At 39.5% G+C, this 14969-nt stretch overlaps 1 protein-coding gene across 3 annotated transcripts in view; it reads right to left on the reverse strand.

Moving 5' to 3' along the window:
* Positions 1-14969, reverse strand: part of Rassf3 (Ras association domain family member 3) — a 130951-nt gene that overhangs the window by 57890 nt on the left and 58092 nt on the right. The window contains exon 1 of one of the 3 annotated variants that reach the window (XM_015483056.2): positions 11547-11647. The exons of the other annotated variants lie outside the window; for them this stretch is intronic. The gene's annotated coding sequence lies outside the window, so the exon portion shown is untranslated. Of the gene's footprint in view, positions 1-11546; positions 11648-14969 lie in introns of those variants that run through there. 3 annotated transcript variants of the gene reach the window in all.

A 14969-nucleotide genomic window follows, 5' to 3' on the forward strand; every position in this document is an offset into this window, starting at 1 on the left:
AAGGGCTGGGGATGTGGCTCAAGCCGTAGCGCGCTCGCCTGGCATGCGTGCGGCCCGGGTTCGATACTCAGCACCACATACCAACAAAGATGTTGTGTCCGCCGAGAACTAAAAATAAATAAATAAATATTTAAAAAAAAAAAAAAAATCAATTCATCAATTAAGAATACATATATTTTTAGCCCATAACAAATCCAGTTCCCTCCGTCACCAATATTGAGTTTTCATTTTCGGTTTTCATGGCATCCGGCATTGAACCCAGGGCCTTGCGCATGCTAAGAAAGCTCTCTACCACTGAGCTACATTTTAGTTTAAGGCAGGGTCACGCTAAGTTGATGAAAGTGGCCTCAAGTTTGCAAAACTCTTGAATCAAGCTCCAGAATTGCTGGGATTACAGGCATGTGCCTCTATGCCTGACTCAATACTGAGTTTTAAGCCCCCACCTCCAAGTGCAGATCTACTTACTGGAATGCCAACTTCAAAACTGTAACAGAACTCCCTCTTCAGAATGGGTCTGAAGTTGATTTGCTGATATTGGTGCTAGGTTTGCCTTTTTGAACAATATTTCTTTCCCCTACATAACCTCCAAAGTCTTCTCCACCAAGTGGCAAGAATAATTATTTGGATATAATTCACAGAACAGATTTCCTCTAACAGACCAACAGGACACCAAGGATCAAACTAAGCATAGCAGTTTTGTGGTGACTGTGCTGCATGACCTATGATGGTTACAGGAAAAGCAAGAAAGCAATTTTCAAACTTCAGAAAGATCTGAAAGGGCAGTACCTTCCTCCTACAGGAACACTGGCAAGAAAAAAGCAACCCACAAGCCTGTTTAAACAAACAGAGAAAGACCTGAAATGGACAAAAGTGATATTATTGTTTCTTTAACCATCTACATAATATTTACATTTTCCCATAGCTGGGAAATTACTCAATGTAGTCAAGTATCCCTAAAAACTCACCTCTCACATGCCATGAAACCTGTATCTGTTTAAGGTTTGACTGATTAAAATTTCTGTGGTTAATTTGTCAAAAAGTTCCACTGAATTAAGGTGATAGGATCATGTGAATTTTAATTTTCCTGGGATGCTCTGCTAATTGTAAAATGGTATAGAATGCTAAATTTCACTTATTGGTATTTTTCTATATAATACATTTAGCTATGTTGTTTTCTAATTTCATAATTTTTTGCTATTTTAAGAACTACATCATATACATGAAAATTTCTATGATCATGCTGACCTTTTTTTTTTTTTTTTTTTAGTATTGAGAACTGAATCCAGAGCCTGGGGTGCTTTACCACTGAGCTACATCTCCAGTCCTTATTTCTTTTTCTTTCTTTCTTTTTTGTTTTGGTACTGGGGATTGAACTCAGGGGGACTCCCACTGAGCCACATCCCCAGCCCTATTTTGTATTTTATTTAGAGACAGGGTCTCACTGAGTTGCTAAGCCCCTTGCCAGTTGCTGAGGCTAGCTTTGAACTTGCAATCCTCCTGCCTCAGACTCCCCAGGAGCCACTGTACCTGGCTCCAGCCTTTATTTTGAGACTAGGCCTCACTCAGTTGCCTGGCTGTCTTCAAACTTGAAAATCTTCCTGCCTCGGTCTCCTGAGCTGCTGCGATTACAGATGTGTGCCACAGTGCCCAGTCTGGCAAAATATTTTTGAAAATTCCCCAAAGCAAGCATTTGTTGGAAGTTTTCAAAGTAAACTTGTTTAAGTTGTCTAAGAAAAATGGGGATAGAAAGAGTGGGGAGGTATGCTCAGTGATAGAGTACGAAGATCTGGATTTTATCACCAGCACTGCAAAAAACAAAAAAGTTCACTTGATTAAAAAACAAAAATCCTAGGTCTGGGGTTGTGCCTAGCTTAGTGACAGTGTGCTTGTCTAGCATGTGTGAGGCACTGGGTTCAATTCTCAGCACCACATACAAATAAGTAAATAAAATAAAGATCCATCAACAACTAATAAAAATATTTTTTAAAAAAAATCTTAGCTGGGCGTGATGGTACTCGCCTGTAATCCCAGCAACTTAGGAGGCTAAGGCAGGAGGATCACATGTTTGAGGCCAGTCTCAACAACTAAACAAGGCCTTAAGCAACTCAGGGAGACCCTGATTCAAAATAAAAGATAAAAGGCTGGGGATATAAGACAATCCCAAAAACCAAAGGCAGATGCTAACATATATGCTAACATATAACAGAGGAAGTGGTTAGGGAAGAATAGAAATACTTTGGATTAGACAAAGGGGAATGAAGGGAAGGGAAGGAAAATGGGAATAGGAAAGACAGTAGAAGGAATCAGAAATAAATTTCCTATGTTTGTATATGAATACTTGACTAGAGTAACTCCACATTATGTAAAACCACAAGAATGGGACATTATAATTCATTTATGTATATGTCAAAATACATTCTACTGTCATATGTGTAACTAAAAAGAATTTTTAAAAAAATTTTTTTAAGGGCTGGGGATGTGGTTCGCCTACTGGGTTCAATCCTCAGCACCATATAAAAATAAAAAATAAAATAAAGGTATTGTATCCAACCACAACTAAAATAAATAAATAAATAGAGCTGGGATGTAAATTAGTGGTAAAGTGATTCTGGTTGAATACCCAGTACTTATATTTAAAAAAAAAAAAAAAAAAAAAAATCAGGGCAAATAAGAAGTTACACCATGAGATGAAGCAACAATTTTCTGCAGAGGCACCAACAAGCATTTAAGTATCTGGCAACTCCAGATTCCTTTCTACTTGCAATTTTTCAACAAGACGATAAGCCCATAAGTAAACAGTTCTCTTTGCTGGGAGGGATTTTCAGTTTTCCATTCTTTTTTTCAATACCTAGACTACTTATAACTTAGATTCCTCTGAATCTCACTAGAATGGCTGTAAACTAGCCCTAAATGTACTGAAATTCAAAGATAAACAAGACTTACAGTTCCCCTTTCTTACAAGGCTAGTGAAGGCACACCAGCCAACTCCCCACCCTCTCTACTCACAGCACTGCTTTCTTCACAATGCCTGTCCTGCGTGGTAACTACACAAGTAGTAAGTATTTCGCTCCGAGTTTCAGTTATGTCAACCTGAAACACATTTTGAAGTATTTCAAATACCAAAATATGTAATGCCCCTTTGGTACAAACAGTGTAAGTCAGAAAAATAACCTGAAGTTCAGCTGACCACAAAAAGGGGAACATTACCCAGCTAACTATGCACAGGACTCAAGAATAGGCCCTCTCAAGACTTCCGCCTACCTAAGAAACAAGTGGCCAAAGGCCATGCATGACAATGCTCACACAAAGGAAGAGCTCTTAGAAGCACAGAAAAATAATGAAAGGTGCCTTTATTCACTGGAGTTTTTTTAGAACTAAGAGAGTAATGTAACTGAGTAAAAATACAGCCATAAACTGGCAATACATAACAACAGCCATAAAAATGACTACCCTCATACTCAGCAAAATTCCATTTTTATATATCTATCCTAATATTAATTCATAATGGAAAAGTTTCATGCTCAAGATGTTCACAATAATATTATAGTAGTAAAAATTAGCAACACCAAATTTTCCAATATTTGGGAATAATGCCTATTTAATAAAATACAATGTAGACATCAAAATGAAAACTGAAATCATCCAGTAACATCTCATAATTCGACCAGGTGTGATGGCACAAAAATATCTCATAATTTGACCAGGCATAATATCTTGACCCTATAATCCCAGGTACACAGAAGGCTAAAGCAGGAAGCTCACAAATTCAAGTACAGCCTGGGCAACAGAGGGAGACCCAATCTCATAATAAAAAATATAAAAAGGCTGGGGATATAGCTCAGTGGTAAAGCAGGATTCAAAATTGTCACTACAGTGTTTATCAAAAAATTAGAAACAGGCCAGGTGGGATGGCACACACCTGTAATCCCAAGTAATTGGAAGGCTGAGGCAGGAGGATTATGAGTTCAAAGTCAGTCTCAGCAAAAGCAAGGTGATAAGCAACTCTCAGTGAAACCCTGTCTCTAATAAAATACAAAATAGGGCTGGGGATGTGGCTCAGTGGTCAAGTGCCCTTGAGTTCAATCCAGGGTACCCTCCTCCCAAAAAAATTATTAAGAAATATAATTACCAAATGGTTTTGCTCACTACTGAATCTCTAGCACCTATCCAGCACATTGTGAATATTCAATAAACATTAGGAAATAAATTTAGAAAAGAACCCCAACCAATCTTACACACACACACACACACACAGCATTAACTTCAGCGGAACACTCTGCTGATTACATTCATTCCAACTCTGTTAAATTTAAGATCTTCTGAAAAAAAAAAATCTATTATTCTAGTCTCCAATACCCAAATTTATCCTTTTTCCTCTCTAATAATCTCACTTTGTTTAACATCTGGAAAAAGAACCGATGCTGCAATATATAATTAGTAAATTATTCTTAGCTGAATGAATCATGTAGCAGCAGTTAGCAATTACAGTCCATAAAATGCATATTAAGTTTGCTGTTTTAATACTCTATGAAATAATAAGCTCTATTCTCTCTGTAAACTGAAGGCAGATTTGCACTTAGAATGCCAGCAGGACAGTTTTACCCTATTAGCTCACATTTGAAAAAAAAAAAGTTCCCCACACAAAAGTTTCACAACCACAAAATGCTGTATGTATGACCCATGATAGTCCAAGAAGAAACCATTCCCAACAGTAAAGAGAAAGTTCCCACTTCACAAAGAGCAATTTTTACAGCACACTGGGGGGCACCCCATCCACCGATCGCCACCCAGATGATGGAGATTCAAACCTATGGCAAAGGCTATCAGCTCTACTTCAGCATGCAGCACTGTCCAAAAGAAATATAATTCAAAACACCTGTATATTTTAAATGTTCCAATAAGCATGTTAAAAAATAGACATGTAAAATTAATTTTATTTAAGCCAGTTTGCCCAAAATAATATCATTTAAACATGCAATCAGTATTTTTAAATTACTGTAATATAGTTTACATTCTTTCTGCCACAGTTAGGTCTTTAAAATCTGATATTTTATACTTACAGCACATCTTAATTCCAACTAGTTACATTTCAAGGACTTGGTAACTACATGTGGCCAGTGACTACTGTATTGGATGGCACAGCTTTAGCATGTTCACTTCTAACTCAGAGCCAACTACAATATTTTTTACATGTATTTCATATGTTATTTATTATGGTTTCTGACATCCTTCCTAGAGCATAGCTCACCTTCTCCATTAAAAAGATTTGTCAAGAGCTGGGGATGCAAAGTACGTGCACATGTGAGGTCCTAGGTTCCATCCCCAGCATAAGAAAAAAATAAAAATAATTAACATGGAAACAAAAGCCATTTGACTAGTCAGTAGTAGCCAAACCAGAACTATGAAGACAAACATTGGAAATAAACCAAATTTGGTTAATTTTTTTTTTGTTAATTGTGGTCATATTTTGGTTAATTAACTGAGGTTCAATTAACTCTAATTAACTAAAAAGTGTGATGCATTTTCTATTCTTGAAGACGACTGTTTCTGTTGAAAGACAGCATCTACTAAATGACTAAATGTGCTACATTTTAGCACAGAAGTAAATATGGAAAGAGTGTTTGACAGGGATACCCCTCCATGTTGACATTTCCATCTAAATGGATATACAGCTTGACAATAAAATAGGTATGTTCCTGGCAAACTATAAAAAAGTTCTAAGTTTCCTTGAATACATTAAAGGAGCAAGCTTTTGAAAGAAAAGTTTGAGAGAATTTTGTCTATTTGGCACATCTTTTAAAAAGTATTACTAAATGAGGCTAGGGACTTGGTTTTGTTCACCACTCTATCCCCAGAGCCTAGCACATAGTAAGGCACTTCATAAATTGTTCACTAAAAGAATGAATGACAAGCTTTCTTACAACAAGGGGGAAATATATAGCTAGTAATATATAGTATTAGTAATAACTAGTATATATTGTTAGCTTAACTAATATACATTATTAGTGTAACTAGTAATAGAAAATATATAGCTAGGAATTACATATCATCAATATCATTCAATTTTAAATGACTACCACCTGTAAGATACTGTAACGTTTTATGATCTAGTTTGGAGAGGAAGCGTGGGGAATTATGTGCACTTGTATATAAAGAAAAGATAATAGTACCAAGTACTGGAACACTGATCCAAAATAAGCAGGTTTACTGGACATGGTGATACATGCCTATAATCGCAGGTACTGAGGAGGTTGAGGCAGGAGACTCAGAAGTTTGAGGCCAGACTGGGCAACTTAGGGAAGCCCTGTCTCTAAATAAAAAGGGCTCAGGCATAACTCAGATATTGCCACTCATAACTCATAATGCCACTCCTGGGTTCAACCCCTAGTACTACAAAAAAAAAGAGCAAATTTTCATTCATTCTCAGCTGAACCTTTCTTTTATGTGCTAAGTAAACATACTAGTCTCCATCTTCATTTTTAAAAAAAAATATTATTGCTATGAAGGGAAAGACAAGAGAGCTTTAACAGAGGGGACAGTGCCTATTTTAGATATGAGGTTCAGGAACACTTCTCTGAGGTGACATTTAAGTTGACACAAGAAGGATAATGGGGGGAAGCAAACTCCAGGCCAAGATCCTGAAAGGAGAATAACTTGGATCCTGAAAGGAACTAAAAGAAAGCTAACATGATTACAGTTCTAGTTATATGCAACTATAACAGTTAGTACAAGCCAGGCTCAGCGACATACACCTGAAATCCCAGCTACTCAAGAGGCTGAGACAAGAAGATTGTTGAGCCCAGGAGTTCGAGGCCAGACTGGGCAACATAGCAAGACACTATCTCAAAAATAAATAACATTAGAGGGTGAACAATCAGCTGGGTCTTGTGACATAGGTAATACTTGTTCAGCTGTGAGAATCAAAACTTCCTACTATACAATATATTTAACTCTTTGTTCAGACAAAGGCACAAACAGGCCACATTAGCCCTGATACTTCATTTAGAAGCTCCTTTGCCTGCAGCTACCATATATTCTACAGTCTTTTCACCATTCCTTATGAAGAAGGTTGTCATGGCTAGCTAATGACCTAGGGCCAAATTAGGAATCAAAAGCAAGCCTCAATCTAGGGCCTTCATCAAAGGGCAGTGAGTTATGTTAGTGAAGTGGCGGAAGGCAAGCACTGAGGCTCGGGGCTAAGAGCTGGTGATCAGACCACACTAGAAAGCATTGGGTCAGCCTCATTTTTTTCTCCCATAAAGAGAATGTTCACAGCATGATAGGCATTGACTGTCAAAGGAAGTCTAAAAAGAATAATGACATTAGTAGATATTTTTAGCCTTTCTTTTCATAAATGTTTTGTGTCACTGCTTTCCAAATAATTCCAAATATTGCAAGTCAGCCGGAAGAAGAAACAGAATACGGAGTGTATTGGTCATACATGAAATTATAAGAGACTGGGAAATAATTTTCTTTTGAAATCCAGTTAAAGCAATATGCTTTTGTGAGTCCTGCTCATACAAACACAAAATTCCAATGGATTAAGACTATGTAAGAACAGATCAGATCAGACATGCAGACAAAATGTGCAAATCACTTTGCACAAGGCAAAATGGCTGGTAGGAATGTTTATATCCAGTAGCCCAGGGATTAAACATTAGTATAGCGTGGCAGCACAAAACTCAGGAGGCTGAGGCAGGAGGACTACAAATTGGTAGCCAGCCTCAGCAACTTAGTGAGACCCTATCTCAAAATAAAAAGGGCCGGGGATGAGGCTCAGTGGCAGAGCACCCCTGGGTTCAAACACATACACAACACACATACACACATACACACCACACATACACACACAAAAGAAATAGAACCAAAACACCTTTGATGCTGTAAACTACTGTTCTTTTGCCCCAATGAGTTACCTTCAAAACTTCCAGTGGAAACATTAATGGGAGGAGTGTGCAACTCATTATTGTTGATTCTCACAATAAGACACGGCCAAATAAAGACCCACAAAACTACTGAAACAATAAGAAGAAGAAAACCCAAAGAGCGAATTTAAGGCTTGTTATGAACCACAGGTTTGACTTATTCAAAAATTCCTCAGTATTGCTTTTTACAATTGTCAGAAGACAATTCAAGTTCCTCACTATGTCTGCACTATTCTACTTGTAAATCAACAACAGCGTCCCATTTTCTTACTCCTATTCACTAGCAAAGGCTCAAGAAGAAAGGTGAACACCTCAGCCAAGAAGTAAGACACGTTTCAACAGTTTATCTTAATAGTTTTGGGCTACCTCTCCTCTTCGGAAATCTGAATGTGTCCTGCTTTTTTAAAGGTAGTTTGATTTTGTCACAAAACCAGAAAAGGCAAATCATAAACTACAGAATCATCAACATTTTGGGATCTGCTTAAAACTATGATTAGGTAGATTCCTAGAAATTAAGTGAATCTACAAACATGAATTATAAACACTGTGATGACAATATGTACACGACAAAGCTGAATTTTAAAAACACTCCTAATGTACATACATCCATATATGCAAAGGGAAAATTTAATTTAAATTTTTTGTGCCAAAAAGTAACAAAAAGAAAAGTGAAATTTGAGTTAGAAAACCCAAATTCCAGTCTTCTAAGTATGGACACTTAGACACTCTCATACCAATACTTCCTCTTGCCCCTCCCCACTGCCCTTCAGGTATTAGGGATTGAATCCAGGGACGTGTTACCAAGAGTTACATCCCCTATCCCTTCTTATTTTTGATTTTGAGACAAGGTCTTGCTAAGTTGCCCAGGCTGGCCTTGAACTTGCAATCCTCCTGCCTCAGCCTCAAGGAGCTGGGATTACAGGTGTGCACCACCTAACTCTGTACAACAACTTCTCTTTCATTAGGTTAATGCTTCAAAGGGTTATTGGGAGAATCATAAGATAGAGTACATTTGAAAAACGATAAAGATCCAATTATTATCAAGTCAGGAAAGCTTTCATTCATTCAACTAGTATTCACTGAACAACTACTCTAGGTCAGGTACTGTTCAGGTCCTGAGGATACAGCTATAATACATGACATTGGAAATGCCACAAAAAGGCATTTTCTTTATATCCTTCAGACAGATTTTTAACCCTTGTTTCCCTCTTTTTTATTTTATTTTATTTTTTAAGAGAACAGGATACAAAAGAAAATGAGGGGGGAAAAATGATGGCATGTTCATTGTCTTTAAGGATTTTGTCCTTGTTGGAGATGGAAAGAAGTTGGGTTACAGTCCCTCTCTTGGCAAAAGAAAGAAATTTCGCATTACCCTCACCCATTCCTCCCAACCATGCATTCACCAAGATATCTTGCATTTTCCAGATATTTTCAAGGGCTTTGGAAACCAAATTTTCCAGCTTTTCCACTAGATGGTCAACAGCTAAAAAATAATCACTACTCTTAATAATAGAAATACTTATTTTTATAATCATAAGTTAATAAAGTGATGACTTATCTGACCTTAAAAAAAAAAAATGTTCCACAAGAGTGCGTTATTTCACTTCTTTATTTACAAAACTAGCAGGAACTTGAAACACAGTACCTTCCTTAAGTAAAACAAAATGCCCACTAAAATTCATTTTAGGACCCTTTATCTCCCTGGCAAATAACTCCTCTTACAACGCAGCACCTTGCATGCATTATGCTAGAAGGGGAAATGTACAGGCAATTGAGTTTCAGAATATACATATGAAACTTTTCAAGGCAGGAACTAAGCCTTACTGTTCTGATTCAACACAATCCTTCAAAACACTATTAATGTTAGGTTAATTCTAGATGCTCAATAAATAATATTACATGAGCATAATATACATGCTAGGTGACTATTACATAAATTAATGCATTAAACATAAAACCACTATATGGACATAAAGCTAGACAGAAATGCTCCTTACTTGTTAAAGCACCAAAGAATTCTCAAACAATTCCAATCTGGAGATTCTGTCCCTTGTAAAGGAGAATGTCACACACGTGGAGAATCCAAGAGCTGACTAGTTTTCTGGAGATTACTAGCCACCTCTGGAATAGATTTCAAACTAGCACAACAAGCAGTTTCCATGTGTCAAATGGCAACAACAATGTAAGTGAAGAAGATAAAGTGAAGAAGGTAAAGAAAGGATAGGCCAAGAAAAGAAAGAGAAAAGCAAGGTTAAAAAAAAAAGAAAAATCCATTTTTCATAAGTGATGGAGAGTAACTTCTGACTTCCAAACTCAGGCAGTTAGCACACTCTCTACTGAAAATAAGAGATCACCCTGGTAAGTAGTGCGCCCTTAAACCTGTGAAACAATAAAAGACCCGAACTATCACCGGGCACTTCATTCACCATTAACCCGATTAATCGCTGTTAACTGAATAAGGGCACTTGACTCCACTCTAGCCCTTCATCGTCCACTCCCCCTTCTTCTGGTTTGGTTAAGAGGCTGAAAAGGCTAGAACTTACGAATCTTGTTAAGAAACTTGACCTTAGAAAGGGGTTCAATAAATTTAAAAGAGAACCTGGCAAGGACACTTTGAACAAATTCCCTCCCTGCCACCCCATCACCTCAAAAAAAAAAAAAAAAAAAAAAAACACCCATCACCCAGTTCCTGAACGATTTCTCTTGCTTCTAGTCTTTAGGACTGCCTGAAAGAAAGGTCCGAAGCGCGCCTGTTGTTTTTGAAAAGCAACAAGTCTGTTCCATTACAGCCTTCTCTAATCTGATGTGAGCGTGGCCGGGTTGGCCCGGCTCCCAGGGGCAGCAGGCCGCGGGTTCAAGCGCCCTGTCTGGAAAGCCTCCCTAAAAAACAGTCACGACCGGCAAAACTGGCACAAGTTCCCTTTCCATCTTTTCCCAAGCCATGCTTCCCACGGCATGCTTCCTCCAAAAAAGGAAGAAACCGGCCTAAAGCTCAGCTCTCGCCGGCTAGTTTCTATCTAGCACCGGAGCTTGCTTGCAAAACTTATTCGGAGCACCCATAAACTTGACCTTAAGTCCTGCAAGTCCAGCAACCCAGATTTAGTGAGCGCCTACTATTGTCGGGTCCGCTCGGCTCCCCTCCCCCACCAGTGCTCCCGAAGCGGGGCGGGGGCGGGGGACAGGTCACCGCGGTCACTCAAGGCTATTACACACTCCCCCAAGCCACGCCGGGGCCACGGGCCACAGGGCGTACTAACAAGGAGGGACGGCTCGGGGACCCGATGGCTGACCCGGCAGGGACCTGGGGCAGCCTCCAGGTTCTCAAAACTGCTCCCCCACAGCCGGCGGCCCCCAGGCGGGGCCGCAGAGGCCATCTGGCGCGGAAGGCAGGATCGGGCCCTTCGCCTCCCCGCCCTTCCTCCTGCTTCCCTAGCCCAGGGCACCCCACGCCAACAGGCAGAGGTTCAAGGCAAGTTCCCGGGACCGAAAAAAGGCAGAAGCCGCTCTTCGGCCTCCTGCTCCTCCCGGGCAAGCATCCCCGCAGAGACACGTGGAGTTGGGGTCCCGCCGCGCCGGGGCGGAGAAAAAACAGCAGCAGCGCCCGCCGCGCACTCCACTCACTTGCTGGCCGGCGCGGGGCTTGCCCTGGGGCGCTCTCCTGAAGAAGGAGGTCCTGGCNTGCGGCCGAGCCCCTCCTCGCCAGCCCGGACGCACCCCGCGGCCGCAGGTGGGGGCGAGGAGCACGCCCCTTCCAGGCGCGCCCTGCAGCTTCACGGAACCCAGAAAGCCGGGCTCCAGGGCTGCTTCGGCAGGGCTGTGTTAGGGGTCGCTTCCCCAACCTCCCGGAAATTGCAAATTCCTCTGTGATCAGTCCGCCCGCCCCCCGCTACGCTAGCTGGAGCTCTTGAGAGGGCGGGAGCCGAGCTGAGAACTTTTTCCTCCCGGCTTACCCCTTCGCGGGGTCCTGAGGGCGGCAGCGGAGGGTGCCCCAGAGCGCCGGCCTCATGCAACCCGCCGCTCCTGGAGGGTTAAAAGTTAGCAGAGATGGGTGGGAAGATAGCAGCTGGGTTGAGGTTATTCGAAGGAAAACATCCTTTCTGGTCTTTAATTTGAACTTCGATCTTACCCTCCCCCCACCCCCAGCGAAGGCTCTTTCACAAGTGAAGGTGGCCAAATCGTTATGATTTTAGAAGCCACTTGGTGTAGAGGAAGATGAATAGTTCCATAGTTACAAAACAATCGAGTAATAATTAAATGTACTTTGTGAATACCCACTTCCACAACCAGCCTAGGTCACAAGGCAGGGTGAAATAGTGAAGGTAAGGCAAACAGGGAACTTTACACCCACATGCAAAAAATTTAAAATAAATTTAAAATTTTCATTTTTCTAAGATCCCTCCAGTCAATTTTTTTATTCAAGCCACCTGAGAGGACTCATCTTTTGCACCTTGCTGTTACAGGATTGATTTAAATCATAGTAATTTGCTTGCAGAGACCTTGACCGCAAGGAAGTTGTTTTGAAGCTTCAACCCTGCTATGGTACTATGGCTTCAGCAGAGGTTTTCTTAAAAGGGGAAGAAAGGGGTTTAGAAAGATGAAGTTTTCACCCTTTACAACTAAACATTCTTGCATGATCTCCCCTAATCTTCAAAACAACTGAAAATTAGTTAGAACTACTTTATGCCAGTTTTACACCTACAGCAGCAGTTGTACAGGAGGTAGCAAGGCTGGGACCATTCTGCTGTGGCTTCTACTGCTTCGAAGGCTTTAACATAACCCTTATGATTTTTGCGCTTGGTCCGTGGTCAGCCATGCTCTTTTGTGATCTGGTGAGAGAGAGATAGCCCCCAGATGACCGGAAGGGGAGAAGAATTGGCTCATCCTTCTACCCGAGGCAGAAATGGGCTTGCAAACCTGCTCTGCCTTCCTTGAGGCTTACTCACACCTCCAGCTTGCAAAACACTCCTGTTACTCCTAGTGATTCACAACTCCAGAAGGAACAGCCCACTTTATAGGTCTTGTATTAAAGGCTTTTTCCCAGCCACACAGCTACTGAGTGAAACTCAGCTGGTTCCTGTGTGTGCCAGGCACATTAACCCATTATAAGGGAATAGGACAATTTATGAAAGATTTTTTCTTACTTGACTTCATTATCTCATTTTTCAAATATTATGTCATATCAACACAGTCCTTCTTAAATACTCCAATTTAAGAGTATAATGTGTAGGTTAAAGAAGTTAAATAACTTGTCTTATTGTAGATACAAAGGGGGAATAATCTTATCCAGAACAAATTATTTAAAGTCTCTGAATACTTTGAAGAAAAATTCATTTAAAATGCTTTGTGATCCACCACATCACAAACACGATTTCTTGATGCTACTTTTAAGCTCCAAAGGACTGAATTAATTTTTATATTTGTCAACATCCATTAGAACCAGTTTTAATAAAAAGGTATGATGGGGGGCAGGGAATGAAACTCAGTGGTAGAGCTCTTGACAACATGAGGCACTGAGTTGGATGGTGAGGTATGATTGAATAAGCAGAAACAATGCATTTAAGCAACAGAAGGCAAAGAAATAAAGGAGGAAGGAAGGAAGAATTGGCATGCTGTTTCCTAAGTGGAGCATAATATTATTTCTAAATTTCTCTGATAGAATTTTTTAATAAAATTATGAGTTTAAAATTTGGCTTGTGAGGGGCTGGGGTTGTGGCTGAGCGGTAGAGCACTTGCATGTGTGAGGCCCTGTGTTTGATCCTCAGCACCACATAAAAATAAACAAAATAAATGTATATATATAAAAAGAATATACTCTTTAAAATAAATTTTGGCTTATGAAAATGATATTTGTAAAAATTCAAAATGTCATATGAAGCAACCAGACATTTTTAACATTTAAAGTTGAGGGAAGGGGTGGAATAAATAAAATTTATGCAGTCAAGTCAGTTTTGAAAGGACTTATTGTCAGACACAGAACTGAATTTGAAAATGGACTCTATCACCATAAATTTCCCAGCAATACAAGAGTGTATTGATTTAGATTTATAGCCTCGTAATCTTTTATTTCTATGATAATCAGGGAATATATTTAAAGCTTACTGAATGTATACAAACATTATAAACACAAATGTTTTTATCATTTTAATTATCCCACACATCAAATAATTTCCTTTAAATTATTGTAAAAGGGAAGACTTACTAAAAGTTTTGTTGTTGGTGGTGGTGTTTTGGTGAGGGGGGAAGGGTGGAGTAGCATGCTGAGAATCAAAAGCAGAGCCTAGCACAGGCTAGGCAAGCATAGGACCACTGAGCTAAAAGCTTTGACCCTTCTTTCTCATCAGTTAAACCATCATGAGAAAAAAAAATAATTCTATACATATGGTTACCAACCAAAAAGCTTCAATCACATTCAGATTCCTTAAGTATTATATAAGTCCACAAGGGGCTGGGGTTGTAGCTCAGTGGTAGAGTGCTTGTTTAGCATGTGTGAGGCACTAGGTTCAATCCTCAGCATCACATAAAAATAAATAAAACAAAGGTATTGTATCCATCTACAATTTTAAACAAATTTTTAAAGGAACACAAATGATAAATATAGAAAAAAAATAATAACACCTCATCATTTAGCTACACATATTTAGAAGTAAAATTTTTCTTCTGTCAATTTGTCCTAATAAAGATAATACAACATCACAAGGGAAAGGATTTTTCTATTCTACGATGTAAAAAAAAATCAAATATTACAGCTGGGTGCAGTGACACATACCTATAATCCCAGTGGCTTAGGAGGCTGAGGCAAGAGAATCGCAAGCTCAAAGCCAGCCTTGCAAAAGCAAGGCTCTAAGCAACTCAGTGCCACCCTGTCTGTAAATAAAATACAAAATAGGGCTGGGGATGTGGCTCAGTGGTTGAATGCCCAAGTTCAGTCCCTGGTACCCTCCCCAAAATTAAATATTGTTAACACACACAGATACAAAAAAATTAAATATTGTTAACATACACATACATACAATATTAAAAAGTAAGGAAAAAACTGGAGGAAGT

Source organism: Marmota marmota, unplaced genomic scaffold, assembly GCF_001458135.2.
Source record: "Marmota marmota marmota unplaced genomic scaffold, marMar, whole genome shotgun sequence".
In the NCBI taxonomy this organism is placed as follows: Eukaryota; Metazoa; Chordata; class Mammalia; order Rodentia; family Sciuridae; genus Marmota; species Marmota marmota.